The sequence below is a fragment of the Eurytemora carolleeae genome, unplaced genomic scaffold (genome assembly GCF_000591075.1).
Source record: "Eurytemora carolleeae unplaced genomic scaffold, Eaff_2.0 scaffold550, whole genome shotgun sequence".
NCBI classification, from domain to species: domain Eukaryota; kingdom Metazoa; phylum Arthropoda; class Copepoda; order Calanoida; family Temoridae; genus Eurytemora; species Eurytemora carolleeae.
In genome coordinates this window covers 73,926-91,772 of record NW_019396833.1, presented here as the reverse complement: position 1 = coordinate 91,772, position 17,847 = coordinate 73,926, and positions in this window count along the sequence as shown.

Sequence of the window (17,847 nt, the reverse complement as noted above, 5' to 3'; positions counted from 1 at the left end):
AACCCCCCCCCCCCCGTTAGGTAAAATATATGCACTATTTAATTGTATCAATAATGTTCCCGATCATTGGTTTTGACAACATTTGCATTTTTTAATTCGCTGGAGCCAGAATTTTTTGTCTCAAAATCAGAAGCGAGAAATGTTTTGACTAAAGATAGAATTGTTTCTTTTTATTTAGAATCTTGAGAAGTCAAGCAAAAAGTACGAATTTTTTGCTAAAGAAAACTTACAATCTTTGATTAACTCAATCAAGCTTTAAATATTTATAGTTATGAAGTTTAGCTAGATTACGAAAAAAAACGCTTTGGTTTTCTTCAGTGCGTAGGAAATTATTATTTGTGCTTAAAATCAAAATGTCAAAAAAAATTTTTTTTTTCTTGATTGGAAAAAAGGTGGATACGGCAAGAAGTTAAAAGTTTTGAAGGAAGAAATGTTAAATTTTCATCTGGTGGACGAACTGAACTTCGAGTTTCCTAGACTTACGGTGTGCTTCTTTGGACCAAATTAAAGCAATACAGCATTAAAGCATTTTGTGCCTTCATGGAAAATTTGTTGATCGAATGTAATATTTTGACTTTCAACAATTGTAAACTTTTTAAGCAAGTTGCGAAAACTATTCTGATTCTGATCAAATTCTTCTTGATTTTCAAAAATGTTTTAATACTTTTTAATAGATCTTTTTCTTCGTTGAGTTTTGTTTAGTTCATAAACTTTCCTATGAAATCATCAAAAAAAATTAGCTATTCAAAGAATGGAGCTAAAACTAGCAAATAAGCTGAAATTATTCAAAAACCATGGAATTAATAAAAGAGTTGAAAATAATTTTAAGACCTGAAATTATCTATTATATTAGAACTTTCGAAAAAAGCTCTATATAAAAGCCATCGAGTTAAAAATGAACTAAAATATCCAAAGAGCAAACATTACTATAAAATTGTAATTATAGTAGAAAGGATCAAATAGAATGAAATTTACCCAAAGAGCTAAATTTATCCAAAATCCGAAATTATCCAAATAGATCCTAATATTAAAAAAACTAAAACTATGCAAATATTAATATTATCCAAAAATCAAAAATTATCAAAAACTAAAATTATCCAAAGAGGCGAAATGATTCGAACAGCTTAAATTGTTTAAAACATTAAAAATGCCCAAAAAGTTAAAATTTTCCGAAAAGCTAAAATTACCCAAATACTGAAATTTTCCAAAAAGCTAAAATCACCCAAATATTGAAATTTTCCAAAAACCCGAAGTGCTGAAAATTATCCATGAAGCTGAAATCTTTGGAAGAGCACAAATTTTTTCAAATACTGAAATTATCCAAAGAGTTGAAATTCTCCAAAAATCATGAATTATCCAAAAAGAAAAAAATTATCCAAAAAGCTGAAATTATCCAAAAATCATGAATTATCCAAAAAGAAAAAAATTATCCAAAAAGCTGAAATTATCAAAAAAAACTTGAATTATCCAAACCCAAAATTATATGAATTTAAGGTTGATATTGGGTGGATAATGATAAACTTGATNTATATACAGGGTATCCCAATAAACAGATATATATATACAGGGTATCCCAATAAACAGATATATACATACAGGGTATCCCAATAAACAGATATATATATACAGGGTATCCCATTTAACAGATATATGTATAGGGTGTCACAATAAACAGATGTAATTAACAGATATATATACAATTATACAGGGGTGTCTGGATAAATAGATTTATATATACAGGGTGTCACAATAAATATAAGAATTAAATGACCACAACTAAATCGTCAGTGATGTACGCGGCATTCTTTCTCAAACTGATGCATTTGATGAAATCCATTTAGAATAGTCAACTTCTGAAACTTTAAGCTCATGGATTTTCAAAATGTAGTCTGCTATTTTTTAGCATTCGAAATTCTCACTCGTCCAATGAAATCTAAATTGTCTCAATATCTTTTTTAACATTGGACAAGCTAAAAAGATGCACAATTAATTTATAAACTATAGGAAATTAAAAACTAATTTAAAAATCGCCTCTATCTATATTCATAAATCATGTGTAAGTTTAACAGGTTTAAACTATTAAACTTTTAGCTAAATTTGTCGATGAAAGATTGCACACGGCAGTTTTTCTGCTTTTTATTGGTAATCATCAATATATATATCTATAAATTGATTATAGTAGAGTGAGCACCATGATTTATTGGGACATCCTGCATATATATATGTATATTTTTGTATATTGTCTACATGCAAGGAAAGTTAATTGCGGTCGCGTATACTCTCCTTAAATAGTCAAACCAGTTCTCTCTGGGCGGAATTTGTAAACAAGAAAAGATGCATCAGAGTTCGTTTGGTATCCGAGGAGGTTAAAAACATTTAATTTTGATAATTTTGAATATTCACATAATAGTTTCCTATGACCAAAATATTTCATAGAATATTTTTTGTGAAAATTTATTCTATGTCAGGTTATGACATCTGTCTTGTGTTTACTTTTCCGCCCAAAGACAGTACACTGAAGTAAAAAAATGCGTACACCTCTGAAATAACTTACCTTGCATTAGAACCTTGGAAGTACATGTATATCTATATATATATAGATAGATAAATAGTATAATGTCCAGTTCCCGAGTCATATGGTCCGGTAGAGGTCAAATATTAAATAACAACTGCAATTGTTCTACGCTTGTAACATCATCTTGGAACAGTTAGTTTCTTTAAATACAGATGGCGTTGAATCAAGTGTTGATAATCAGCTGTCAAAATGACAGTCGGAATGTAACTGTCTGCTGTAAGTGACAGCTGCACGATAAATAGAGCAGAATGTCGTCTTTGTCTTTTACGAAAGAGAATGTTTGCAGGACTTTTATAGAAATAGTTTAGTTAAAAAGCACTTTGCCACAAACTCAACTATTTAGTTCCCTATCTCTTTGCAACCTGACCGTGAAAGCCTTTGATATTTCAAACTTAGATTATTTAATCTTGCAGAATTCATAGCTTAAAACATCTAAGGTCTACGACATTGGGTTGGAAAGATTTACGAATAAGATTTTGTGACAAAGACATTATTTCTTTATTATCAAAAGAAGACGACCAACATTTCACTGTTTTCTGGTTCTTTCTGTAACATATTCTTAAGTTTCAAGTCCCACATATTTGGTTGGAGTTTAAAGCAAAGCAAACAAAAATAGCGATATAACAGATATTGTCAGCATAACTGTTAACACTCGAATCAATATAGTACTAAAAGTCTAATTTTCTTCTCATTATTAAAAATGACGATCTAGTAAAGAAGGCTTATTTTAACCCAAAAGAGTTGTCAATTCTAAATATTTTAAAAAGATTTACAAAATACAACCTAGAAATATGGATAAATTGAAAAGTATGTATTTTTTGTTTGTTAAAAAGCTTACTTTTGCATGTTTTATTCTTACTTTGTAACACTAAATCTTCCATTAGTAAGTACCATGTGTACTTTTAAATTTAGTTCTACAAGAAGAATTCCAGGTTTTTTGGATTATAGTTGGGACTAGATCTATAATTCTATTTTCAACCAAGGGCTAGTTAAACTTTAAATCAATATATATATATATTGTATCATATATATTTTTATATACATATATATTACTGGTAGATATAAGCTGTGTATAATACTATACTTAAGAACTTATTATCCATGTGTAACAAACACCCTTCTCAACCTACAAACTGTAGTATATACGCATAGATACGCATTTATACGCGCGTATTACGCAAACTTTGCTCACAAAAGTCTAAACTTCTGACACTAAAAACTTTTTAACCGTGTCATTTTAATGTGAAAATCTAAAAATCAAAAATGTAAATATTGGAAGGTTTTGATTCTTTGCTGTATAGAGAACTGCGGTAGTGTAAGGTTAGGCTGAGAATAGGTGTGTCATAAGGAAGTGAAGGCAGAACTTTTTGCAGGCGTTTAAAGCTCTCCCAGTCTTCTTGGTATACGGCATAGATAGATAGAAGGATGGATAGATAGATAGATAGATAGATGAAGATATAGATAGAAGAATAGATAGATAGACAGACAGATAGATAGATAGATTGCAAAATAGTTTATCAAATCATCAATGACATTACAGGTTTAAAAAAAAAATTACTAAAACTTTGAATATATTAAAGTTTAAAAAACAATATTTTTCAAAGTTTTCTTCATTTTCTTTTCCTAATATTAAGGAATCCGGATAAAATTTCAAATAATTAATAAGATAAAAAAATATTTAGAAATCTTTTTAAACTTTAGAAATAAAACGGATTGTCTAGAGACATCATTTCTCCATTTTTACTCCTAGTTCTGTTTGAAGAAAGTCGAAAGTTAATTATTTTCAAATCCTTGTTCTCTTTAAAACTGAGTTGCGGAATTATGCTGCAGAAATTATGAAAGAAATTGTCCGAATCTTAAAATTTTTAAGATAGAAAAACGAAGATATCTTTCGTATTGTTTCTCAGATAGAGGTTTAAATGGTACCGTTGTAAATCGTACATGACATGAAGTATAACATAAAATTATGTCTTAACACGGTTCTTTTGAACTAACTTCAGCAGTAGACGTTTCTGTTTTTAAAAGGGTATATTGTCTATGTTTGGGTATTGTCTATGTTTGTGTATTGTCTATGTTTGGGTATTATTTATGTTTGTGTATTGCCTATGTTTGTGTATAGTCTATGTTTGTGTATTGTCTATGTATGTATATTGTCTGTGTGTATTTTCTATGTTTGTGTATTGTATATGTTTGTATATTGTCTGTGTGTATTGTCTATGTTTGTGTATTGTCTATGTTTGTGTATTATCTATGTTTGTGTTTTGTCTATGTTTGGGTATTGTTTATGTTTGTGTATTGTCTATGTTTGTGTATTATCTATGTTTGTGTATTGTCTAGGTTTGTGTATTGTCTATGTTTGTGTATTGTCTATGTTTGTGTATTGCCTATGTTTGTGTATAGTCTATGTTTGTGTATTGTCTATGTATGTATATTGTCTGTGTGTATTTTCTATGTTTGTGTATTGTATATGTTTGTATATTGTCTGTGTGTATTGTCTATGTTTGTGTATTATCTATGCTTGTGTAGTATCTATGTTTGTATATTGTCTGTGTGCATTGTCTATGTTTGTGTATTGTCTGTGTGTATTGTATATGTTTGTATATTGTCTGTGTGCATTGTCTATGTTTGTGTATTATCTATGTTTGTATATTAACTATGTTTGTATATTGTCTTTGTGCATTGTCTATGTTTGTATATTGTCTATGTTTGTATATTGTCTATGTTTGTATATTGTCTGTATGCATTATCTATGTGCATTGTCTATGTTTGCGTATTGTCTATGTGCATTGTTTATGTTTATGTATTGTCTATGTGTATTGTGTTTGAGTTAAACTGTGCAATTCTTAAATCTGTTAATTTATGATTGTTAAATCTTGTCTATATCCTATATACACAACACAGGTGTCGCAGGGAGGGGGGAGCAGCACTGTCAAGGGGGGAAAGGGGGGGGCTGTTGCACTTTTAGGCGTATAAAGAGCAGTAGCTCAGGGCAAAGGAAACAGGAACTGAAGGAAATAAGAAGGAAAGGGGGCCAGAAGGGTAGGTGGGAGGGGGGGGGCGGGGTAAATGAGTTAAAAATAGTATCCCGGAAAATTTGTATTGAGTAACTTGTTAGATAAGGATCATGTTGAACTCCAAGTTAAAAGATAAATGAAGCTTTCGTACAAACAGACAACTTCATTTTTTTTAACTGGACATTACATAAATATTTTTCAGTATTTTAGCATTGTTTTGAATTGTTGTAAATAGCATTATATGTGCTTATTCTGACCGTTGTCACAAATATGTAGAGGAGAGTCGAAGATATTATTTTCTTTAAAATCAGATTTGATTTTTGCCATATACGCATATTCTTAAAATATGTGATCAAAAATTTAGATTTGTTTATTTTGTTTCATATTTGAGGTTGTGTCGCCATCTCTTTAGTTCATGCTAAACTAATGGAAGTTACCAGTTCCCGAGNACCAGCCCCCCCATGTAATTTAAGGGGGGGGGGGGAGGCAACATCATTTTATCCTAATATGCCTAATATTTACTGAACTTCTAATATGGTTTTAACAAGTGAAACAATACGCTTAACATGCGCAAAGTCGTAGGTTTTAAGGGAAATATACGCTCTGCGTAGGTTAGAGGGAATATACGCTCTGCGTATTTGGTCCTGTAGGCTTGAATTTGATGAAGGCAACAGTATGGTTAATTTGTGTTTTATAAGCGGAAATACGGGGAAAGGGATTTAATGGTTTGAGAGGGGGGGAGGTAAATGGTGTTAAAAGTGAATACTAATTTAGTTCAGTCTATATTTCTTGAAACAATGCTACAAACAATGCATATGTGTATGCACATATATTTTAGATATTTTAATATATTTTTAGTTTTAAACTACCACCGGCTGCTTTGTTTTAGCTGTTACAGAATATATGTAAATTGCGGTAGGATCTGTACTTTTAGTGAAAACATCGTAAAACATTAGTTTAATATATTTCTTCCAGATTTAAAATATGTAGATATTAGATATTATATTACTGAATGTATTTGACGTAAACCAACAAATATTTATGATGTGACAAAGTAAGTGTTCCCTGTGAGTTTCATGACATGAAAACGATTACGAAAATTGCGTAAGTAGCGTAGAACTGGTGCGCCTGACGCCAGAGACCTGAACGGGACATGGAACAACGCTACAGACCAAGAGTGTCTCATTAAAAATGAGCCCTAAACGCTTCGAATATGTTTGCGAGAAACAAGATTGCCAGAATTACAGTTGCTAGCAAATTCAACGATTCTTTATTATATTAGTAAACCATGAAAACTAGGACGCGGGGGGGGGGGGGAAATTTTTACCAAACATTTGTTTCTGTTACTTGTTTCTAGCAATCATATTTTCACCAATCAAATCTGCACTCGATATTCGTAATTTTGTAATGACTTTTATTCTAACTTGAATTTTTTTGCAGGTATGGTTTTTATTGTAACGAGTACAGGATTTGAGGCGTCATGTACACACTAAGTGTACTGCAAGTTCCTACGTCATGTACACACTAAGTGTACTGCAAGTTCCTTGGTCTTGTACACACTAAGTGTACTGCAAGTTTCTCCGTCATATACACACTAAGTGTTCTGCAAGTTCCTCCGTCATGTACACACTAAGTGTACTGCAAGTTCCTACGTCATGTACACACTAAGTGTACTGCAAGTTCCTGGTAGGAATATGAACACAATCAGGGTCATATGAGTTTATGAACATTTTATGTGGAAGGAATTTATGTTAAGCAGTAAAATACATTTTAGCAGCTTCCTACTTTGAATATTTCTTGGTTTTATTATTGATATGTTAAACCGCAAAAGAATTCGAATATTCCAAGACAAGGACAGGATATAAGGTGGGTGTGTGTATTGTCTATGTTTGTGTATTGTCTATGTTTGTGTATTGTCTATGTTTGTGTATTAACTATGTTTGTATATTGTCTGTGTGCATTGTCTATGTTTGTGTATTGTCTATGTTTGTGTATTGTCTATGTTTGTGTATTGTCTATGTTTGTGTATGTATCCGAGGAGGTTAAAAACATTTAATTTTGATAATTTTGAATATTCACATAATAGTTTCCTATGACCAAAATATTTCATAGAATATTTTTTGTTCCCTGTAATCTGTGTACAGCATTAGCTAGATATGTCGAAATCCCTCCTCTTTGCTGGTTAACTAACCGTAGAGAGAGGAGACTAGACAAAAAAAAAGATTAAGCAACATAAAAAAACGCCCTCTATACAATATTTACTCTCTGAAGGATTGTTTCTCTAGGTTTTTAATTGTGTATAATTCACTCCTCTTTTTCTGGTTTGTTTAGTTTCTCTTCTTTCGGGGTTCATTCTTTGTTTCTCTTTTCTGCATTCTTTCTTTTTTCCTTGTATTGTTTTAATTTTTCCTCCCTTTCTTTATTGTTTGTTCATTCTTTGTTTCTCTTTTCTGCATTCATTCTATTTTTTCATGTATAATACATTATTTCTTGTACAATGGTCATATTATTAATTATTTAAAAATTTGACATCATAATTTCCTACCCCTTTTATTTGTATGTGTTTAGTTTCTTTTCCGGTTTCATTTTTTTTGTTTTCTACATTTTTCTTTTTTTCTTGGACAATGGTCTTTTATCTTCTTTTTCAATCTGAATTTAAATTTTCCTCCCATTTTATTCTTGATTGTTAAGTTTCCTTTTAGAGTTGATTCTTTGTTTTCGTTTTCTGCACTCTTTATTTTGTCCCTGGACTTTTATCTTTTATTTTCAAATTTGACTTGATATTTTTTCCACTTTTTTATCTTGTTTTTGTTCCTCTCCACTCCTTGAATTCAATTTCTTGCAAAATTCATTTCAATCTTTAGATTTTTTAAGTTCAATCTTCAGTTGAGCCTAGAATGTCAGGATTGAAGTTAGAAGACCAAAGTTAGCGTTCTATTGAATTTTGTTAAAAAAATCTTGTTCTAGAAATGTCTATGAAAGGTTTCGGCAGTTTACTTGAGTTTAAAGGGACTGTGAACGTAATTTCAAGTAATCCTCCATGCAAAGATTGCAAATCCAGATTCACAGCAGTAGCCTGGACACCTTTATCAGATCAAATATACAGAAGATATTGTTGTTTTATTAGGTTTAAAAGTGTTTTATGCTATTAATAATTTCTATATTTTTTCTTGCAGTAGAAATGCGCTAGTGTTAGGAAACCACAATCGTACATAATCAGTATTTAAAACTATAAACATGAATATCAATTGTTCAAACTTGATCAGACATAGCTTTTAAGGATACCGTTGTAAATCGGACATTGCAATCTAAGCAACCAGTCCCTTTAAGACAGTTTAAAGGAGTTTAAAGGTCTCTGAATTAATTGATCGTATAAAGTTGAATTGAAGGTCTTGTAAGTTCTCCACCAGATGGCTCTCTAGTCTATAGTTCAAGGTGCTTCAAATCATCCTCGAATTCACAATTTCTTTTCTTTTGTTCTTGAATTTTCTTTTCTTTTTGCTTTTTCTTTTTCATTTGCACTCTTTCTCCCCCTAACACTTCCCCTTTCTATAATACGTCTTGATCCTTTTTTAAATTAATTTTTGTAAAGTTTTTTTTGACTTTTCTAAAATATGTTTCTGCAAACTGACAGAGATATTGATAATTTTTTCAGGATTGATATAAAGCGACGTAAAATATGCAAATATAAAGATAGATAAATAAATAGATAGATAGATAGATAGATAGATAGATAGATAGATATATAGATAGATAGATAAATAGGTAGATAGATAAATAGATAGATAGATAGATAGATAGATAGATAGATAGATAGATATATAGATAGATAGATAAATAGGTAGATAGATAGATAGATAGATAGATAGATAGATAGATAGATAGATAGATATATAGATAGATAGATTGATAGATAGATAGATAAATTAGAAAGATGAGTTGGGGAAATTGACCGGAGAAATTACTGGAAATATGACGGATGATATTATTTCATAACATCAGACAAAATAAACCAGAAAATAGAATCATTGTCAATCTTACTTTCCATTTTTTCTCGTTTTCTTTAGAGGATAATAAGTTAAATTTTTCTTTTGATACAATTTCACAATATAGTTCCAAATGATTTAATTAGATATTCTTAATTGATTTCATTACATTACAAAATAGTAATATTTTTACCAATTACAACAAATCTTTTTAAATACAGTCAACAGAAGCAGTCAAACTTTTCTGTGTTTTTTTTGCTCCAAAATCGAAAATCACAGATAGACCCTGCTAAGATTGATAATGGTAAAACCACATAAAATTTGTAATGAGGGTTAAGTTAGGTTAAGTTAGGTTACATTTCTTGGAAAAGAAGGATAATCTAGATACTGAGTTAATGTCGATTCAGTAAAAAATGGTAAAAAAATAAAACTGCGGAATGAATGTTGTTTTTATAGTTTGCAATTGTTCACTGATTTATTTCTTAAAATATGTATATTTAAAAATTAACAAGAAAAAGACAAAAATCCACTTTTTTCCAATATATTTATACAATGTTGCAACTTAATCTATATAATAAAACAAGACATTCATATTTATATTGCGTATAGCCGGCCAAACGGCTGGACCGAATGGGATAAAATTTTTTGTCGACATTCATGGGTTTTGTAGGCTCAAAAAATCAAAAAAAAATATCTTTAAAAAATACATTTTTCTTTTCATTTTTTTTCCACGGGCAACGCTGGGCCCTTCAGCTAGTAATTAATATTATTTACTCATTATTTACACTACCCTGGTATATTCCAATAAAAATATTACTCACAAAAGTCATTTAACAACATTTCTAAATCAGCAAATCTTTAAAATAGTTCTTTGAGCAAAGTTTAAATCTGATAAAAGTAAAATGTTTTTTGGGACACCTCGTACTAAAACTGAGTTATTAAATAAATCTTTTATTCCTTGTTTATCCAGGGAGTTTCAAGAACCATGAGATGTCTACAAAGAGTGTCAATACTAATGACGTTTATATCAAAGCCGTCGATCATTGACAATATTTGATGGCCTTAATGACAAATTTTAAGGATCTTCCAAAAAGATGAACATATTCAGTAATTTCTAATAACACATCAGTGCAAAACGATACTGACCTTAAAAGCTTGGTATGACATAGTATGCATTAATATCAATGTTGATCATTTTAAAAAATTATTATTTTCTATGGTAGTTTCTCTACCAAAGGGATTTGCACAATGTACAATGCACATTTCGACTGCACAGGAAAACATTTAAGAATTATTAGAATCTAACCCTTTTAAACTTACAAACATGACACCATAGTTTCAGTACATTTACTGATAGCACCGATTGAAGGATTCATAACTATAATTGGGTAATGAGATAAAAATATAGATGTTACCGCCAAACTATTTCTATTGGTTCAGAATAGACAACAAACACATGACTGAACCCTGATTGGATCAGACGCTAATGGATTCGGCATACAGGAGTGATGAAAATATCTTCGGATAAAGGTTTCAAGGGTAACTTTGTGAATCAGGCATAACCATTTTTGGATGAAGGATCTCTTAAAATTACGCTTACAGTCCCTTTAATTATCACAATGCTATGTGTTTATTGAGAACCCCTGCATGCGGTGCATTAACAACAAATGGTTTTAAAAGGATAAGGATTAGGATCTTAAAGCTTCCAGCATTTTAGGAAGCGGTTTAAAAACGACAGAACCTAAAATGGAAGGATAAAACTGATGAATGAGAATAAATCATTCTGAAAACCATCCAGGGGTACAATTACCCCCCCCCCCAGGAAAAAAAGTGTGTCACCCCAGAATTCATTCGTATGAAGTAAAAAATCTTAAAATTAATCATTTTGAATTGTGGTATACTATAAAACCGAATTCCAGATTTATGCACCATAGCAAAATTAAGAAATTATCCGAATTTAAACTGTTAAAACTAGAAAAACAATGATCTTCCTTATAGTACAGGGATACCCACAAAGGATGAGACTGCAGAGACGGCTGTCTAGGCCAAAACTGGCTTAATTCTGTGCTGTACCAATTTCTTATCCATTAAAATACTCAATTGAATGGAGAAACCAAAAAGCAAGCTTTAATTCGTCATATTTTTAGACTTTTGGGTCGTCTTTACAGTTTCATCCTTTGTGGGTAACCCTGTAGTTGAGATAAATTATAATGGGACTGTTGTTATATCTGAAGAGTATTACTTCTTGAATTAGAGCGGTGGTGAACGAAGATAGTTAGTTGATGATATTTTACTTCCGTGTAAAATGCTATTTGCTTAAAAACCGTCGTATTTATTATTTGAATTAAATAAGTCTTGGCCATTTTTTTATATTTTCATTCTTATTTCTTTAATAACGTTTAAAGGATTATAGAGAAGAAAGAAACAAAAGAAAAGATAGTAAAGAAGAATACATGTAAAAGGAAAGAACAGAAGATTGTGGAATATATTTGAAAGGAAAGGAACAAGGATTGTGGAATATATTTGAAAGGAATAAAGATTGTGGAATATATTTGAAAGGAATGGAACAAGGATTGTGGAACATATTTGAAAGGAATAAAGATTGTGGAATATATTTGAAAGGAAAGGAACAAGGATTGTAGAATATATTTGAAAGGAAAGAAACAAGGATTGTGGAATATATTTGAAAGAAAAGGAACAAGGATTGTTGAATATATTTGAAAGAAAAGGAACAAGGATTGTAGAATATATTTGAAAGGAATAAGGATTGTGGAATATATTAGAAATGAAAAGAATGATTATATTGTGGAATATATGAAATGAAAGGAAGGAGGATTGTGGAATATATTTGAAAGGAAGGAGGATTGTGGAATATATTTGAAAGGAAGGAGGATTGTGGAATATATTTGAAAGGAAGGAGGATTGTGGAATATATTTGAAAGAAAGGAAAAAGAATTGTGGAATATATTTGAAAGGAAAGGAACAAGGATTGTGGAATATATTTGAAAGGAAATTAACAAGGTTTGGGGAATATATTTGAAAGGAAAGGAATAAGGATTGAGAGAAAAGAATATTTGAAGTAGTTTCTGGTCAAATTGCAGCTGGCACCAGCCCTTGACTAGGAAATATTAGAATATTTTTACAATAGATATAAAGTCAAAAATATACATAAATATATGTAAATATGTTCGCCATGAACTCCATCAATATAGAAATTAAAGATATCTCTACTAATGAATTCTGTAAGTTTAAGGAATTACATATTCGTGAATTTAAATGTATTTTGTAACCTTCCCTAATTGATTTCACTGATTTCTATGTTATCTAAATTTAATCCATTCTATCCATTTATCCTTTAATCTTGTCTACATCTACATCTTTATTAGGAAATTTATAATTTTGCCAATTTCAACAATCCATTGTTTTCTTTAAATAGCTAGAAATTACTCCGAACAAACTCTAATAATTTTATCTTATATCTCTGCAACCTTTGAAATAAAATATCAAAGGTAGCAGAGATATAAGATAAAATTCAAAGTTGAAACGGTTGCAAAAATATAGGGATTAAAAAGTTAGAGTTGGGGTAATTGTCAGCTTCCTTGAATAGTTTGAATACAAGTGTTTTTTCAATAATTTTGTATTGTCCAAAGCTGAAAGAGATTGTCGAACAGTTTTTTCTGAAAATCAACCTGAAGGGACTGTAGACGTAATTCCAAGCGATCCTTTCTTTGAAGGAACTGTAAACATAATTCCAAGCGATCCTTTCTTTAAAGGAACTGTAAACAAGCGATCCTTTCTTTAAAGGAACTGTAAACATAATTCCAAGTGATCCTTTCTTTAAAGGAACTGTAAACATAATTCCAAGTGATCCTTTCTTTAAAGGAACTGTAAACATAATTCCAAGTGATCCTTTCTTTAAAGGAACTGTAAACATAATTCCAAGCGATCCTTTCTTTAAAGGAACTGTAAACATAATTCCAAGCGATCCTTTCTTTTCAGAAACTGTAGACATAATTCCATGCGATCCTTTCTTTAAAGGGACTGTAAACATAATTCCAAGTGATCATTTCTTTAAAGGGACTGTAAACATAACTCCAAGTAAGCCTTTCTTTAAAGGAACTGTAGACATAACTCCAAGCGATCCTTTCTTTAAAGCGCGTCATGTCAGATTAACAACGGTATTTTTTTAACCTTGGGCTGATGAATGAGATGTTCTTATCTTCTATCTTAAATTTGATTGTTCTGATTTTGGTTTCTCTTAAAGAGGGAAAATATGACAACTAACGATGAAGAAAATAACCAAAATTTGACACTTTTCAATAACAACGACGATATCTACCTCATTGTTACTCAATTAATAGTGAAAATGATACCGTTGTGAATCAGACATGACACTCTGTATAGGAAGGTTCCTTAAATGTACGACTAATTACTCCCTTTAAACAGATTTGTTTCAAATCATGAAAATACAAGTTCAAGTTCAAGTTCAAGTTCAAGTTCAAGTTCAAGTTCAAGTTCAAGTTCAAGTTCAAGTTCAAGTTCAAGTTCAAGTTCAAGTTCAAATTCAAGTTCAAGTTCAAGTTCAAGTTCAAGTTCAAGTTCAAGTTCAAGTTCAAGTTCAAGTTCAAGTTCAAGTTCAAGTTCAAGTTCAAGTTCAAGTTCAAGTTCAAGTTCAAGTTCAAGTTCAAGTTCAAGTTCAAGTTCAAGTTCAAGTTCAAGTTCAAGTTCAAGTTCAAGTTCAAGTTCAAGTTCAAGTTCAAGTTCAAGTTCAAGTTCAAGTTCAAGTTCAAGTTCAAGTTCAAGTTCAAGTTCAAGTTCAAGTTCAAGTTCAAGTTCAAGTTCAAGTTCAAGTTCAAGTTCAAGTTCAAGTTCAAGTTCAAGTTCAAGTTCAAGTTCAAGTTCAAGTTCAAGTTCAAGTTCAAGTTCAAGTTCAAGTTCAAGTTCAAGTTCAAGTTCAAGTTCAAGTTCAAGTTCAAGTTCAAGTTCAAGTTCAAGTTCAAGTTCAAGTTCAAGTTCAAGTTCAAGTTCAAGTTCAAGTTCAAGTTCAAGTTCAAGTTCAAGTTCAAGTTCAAGTTCAAGTTCAAGTTCAAGTTCAAGTTCAANCCGTCCAACCCTGTATTCTTCTTACCAAGGTCAACCCTCTGACCCTTAAACGTTCTTAAACGCGCTTTCCTGATTTACGCGCTCATTTAAAGATATTAATTAAAGTTTACTCCGTTTACTCCGATATTAATTAAAGTTTACTCCGTTTTTAGAGGAACATCCCCGAACCAAGGTCATTTTAAGGCCAACCTCTCGGAAACATCTTGATTTGTTGGAACGGTTTAGATTACGCCTGTCGGCTCCAAAAATGGTCGAATTTTTAATAGGATGTCGGTTCCTCTTAGAGCGTTAACATCTCACATACCCATATTTAATTTGCATTTTATCTGACACCTTTCCCCTTTTCCTTTTTTCTCCATGTTATTCATCGTTCCTTTCACTTTATACCCCCCGCTCTCAATCCGTATTCCTTATAACTTGTTCAAACCATTCCTCTTTTTGAATACAATCCTTTACAATTCTCCCTTTCTTTCTCATCTATCTTTCCCTACCTTTCCAACCCTACCTTTCCCTTCCTTTCCCTCCTTTCCTTTCCCCTAGCATCCTATCTTTTCCTTCCTTTCACATCCTTCCTTTCCATTTCTTTCCCATCCTACCTTTTAGCCTTCCTTAACCATCCGGTGGTTTACTTTCATTCCCTTCCTTTTTCCTCCTACCTCTCCCATCCTTCCTTTCCTTCCTTTCCCGTCAATTCTTATCATACTTTGTACTATCTTTTCTCTTTTTCCCCATCATTCTCGTTTTTCCCTTTTTAAACTGTTAACCCCCCCCCCTTGCGCTTCCCCCATTTCCTGTTTAATGTCCGTTTCGAAAGCTTGAAATAGGAGTACAGGCTTAGAGTTCATCCAAGGTTATGGTTTATATTATTACATCATAAAAATACAATTATCAACGATCATACAACACTCTAGACTATAAATATATAAAACCAAGGTTAGTATGCAAGGAAAGTTATTTTAGAGGTTTACACATCTTTTGTACTGCAGTGTACTGTCTCTGGGCTGTATGTACACACAAGACGGATGTCACAGTCTGACATGGGATCCATCTTTCACATAAAAAACAATGAAACTACAATGTGAATTATTAAAATTATCAAGATTAAATGCTTTTATCCTCCACGGATACTAAAAAAACACTGATGCATCTATTCTTGTTTACAAATTCTGCCCACAGAGAACCGGTTTCAATATGTACGCAGAGTATACGCAACTGCAATTAACTTTCCTTGCATTAAAGCCTTGTATAAAACAGTGTATACGTCCCAAACCAAGTGAAACTCCAGGGCAATATCCGATCTAGAACGACACTCTTGAAATCTTTACTGTGAAATATATAGTTTATTTTCTAGGTTTAACCGTATTTAATTCTTATAATTCCTATTTATTTTCCTGCAGCAGCAATTGTAATTCATATTTGATCATACAAATCTTTTAAGATTACATGTTGTTAATTAAACATTGCCATCTTTGCATGGAGGGTCACTTTACATTACGTTGATCCAGCCTTTAAATATATTGAAATATTTTCCTTTAAATGTATTGAAATATTTTCTTTAAATATATTGAAATATTTTCCTTTAAATATATTGAAATATTTTCTTTAAATATATTGAAATATTTTCTTTGTTGTAATTCTTGATACTTTTATTGTCTTATCATTTTTATCTCCAGTTTGATTTCACCCTTGGGTGGAAACTGATGAACCAAAAAATTTACTAAAACTAGATATTTTTATTTTTGGAAGAACCACACCCAATATCGGCCCATGGGCCTCGTTGGAGTTTTTAAACAGTTCACTCGTCTTTTAACAGTTTTCTTTAATTTTTTAGACCGTTTAAAATATTATTATTAGAGTTGTTTAAATCAGGTTGTCTTTATTTTTGCATGGCATGCATAAAAGAAACCTAAAAACCTGCAATGATACATGGTTATTCTCAAAGAATGATAAATAAATGACGACTCCTTACTTATAAAAAAATCATAATGTTTGAAATTGTGGCTTTATATCCCTTAAACGACCCTTTAATTGCAAATTCAATGAATGACCAAAGAAAGAGACAAGTATCATCCAGTACAGTGCCCCTGCCCCCTCAATACCCGTAAAAAGTCNATAGATAGCCCCCCAGTGTCTAGGTTGACCATGAGAAAGAAGAATTCAAGTTTGGAAATGTGTATTTTCGTAAACATGTCAACACGAAATAGGTTGGAATGAACCAGACCATAAATATAGATAGATAGATAGATAGATAGATAGATAGATAGATAGATAGATAGATAGATAGACATATAGATTAGTAGATTAGTAGATTAGTAGATTAGAAGATTAGTAGATTAGTAGATCAGTAGATTAGTAGATTAGAAGATTACAAGATTACAAGATTAGTAGATTTGTAGACTAGTATATTAGTAGATTAGTAGATTAATAGATTAGTAGATTAGTAGATTAGTACTTTAGTACATAAGTACATTAGTACATTAATAGATTAGTAGATTAGTAGATTAGTAGATTATTCGGTTAGTAGATTAGTTGATTAGTAGAATAGTAGATTTGTAGATTAGTAGATAAGTAGATTAGTAGATTTGTAAATTAGTAGATTAGTAGATTAGAAGATTAGTAGAATAGTAGAATAGTAGATTAGTAGAATAGTAGATTAGTAAAATAGTAGATTTCTAGATAAGTAGATTAGTACATTAGTACATTAGTAGATTAGTAGATTAGCAGGCTCTAATTTGACATTTCATGGTTTAAAGTCCATGTTCTTGCTTGTATCCGAATTCAAGGTCGATTGATAATTATTTCTGAATAATCATTCAGAAAAATCTTTTTTTTAATCTAATTAGAGATTAGAGGGTGAACATATAGAAAAGTGTAACCTTAGAGTTTGATGATAAAGTAGCAGACAGATAGTAATACGAGATTAAACCATCGAGAATACATGTATAGAGAAGCAGTTAGATAGTAAAACGAGATTAAACCATCGAGAATACATGTACAGAGAAGCAGTTAGATAGTAATAATATATTAAACCATCGAGAATACATGTATAGAGAAGCAGTTAGATAGTAATACGAGATTAAACCATCGAGAATACATGTATAGAGAAGCAGTTAGATAGTAATAATATATTAAACCATCGAGAATACATGTATAGAGAAGCAGTTAGATA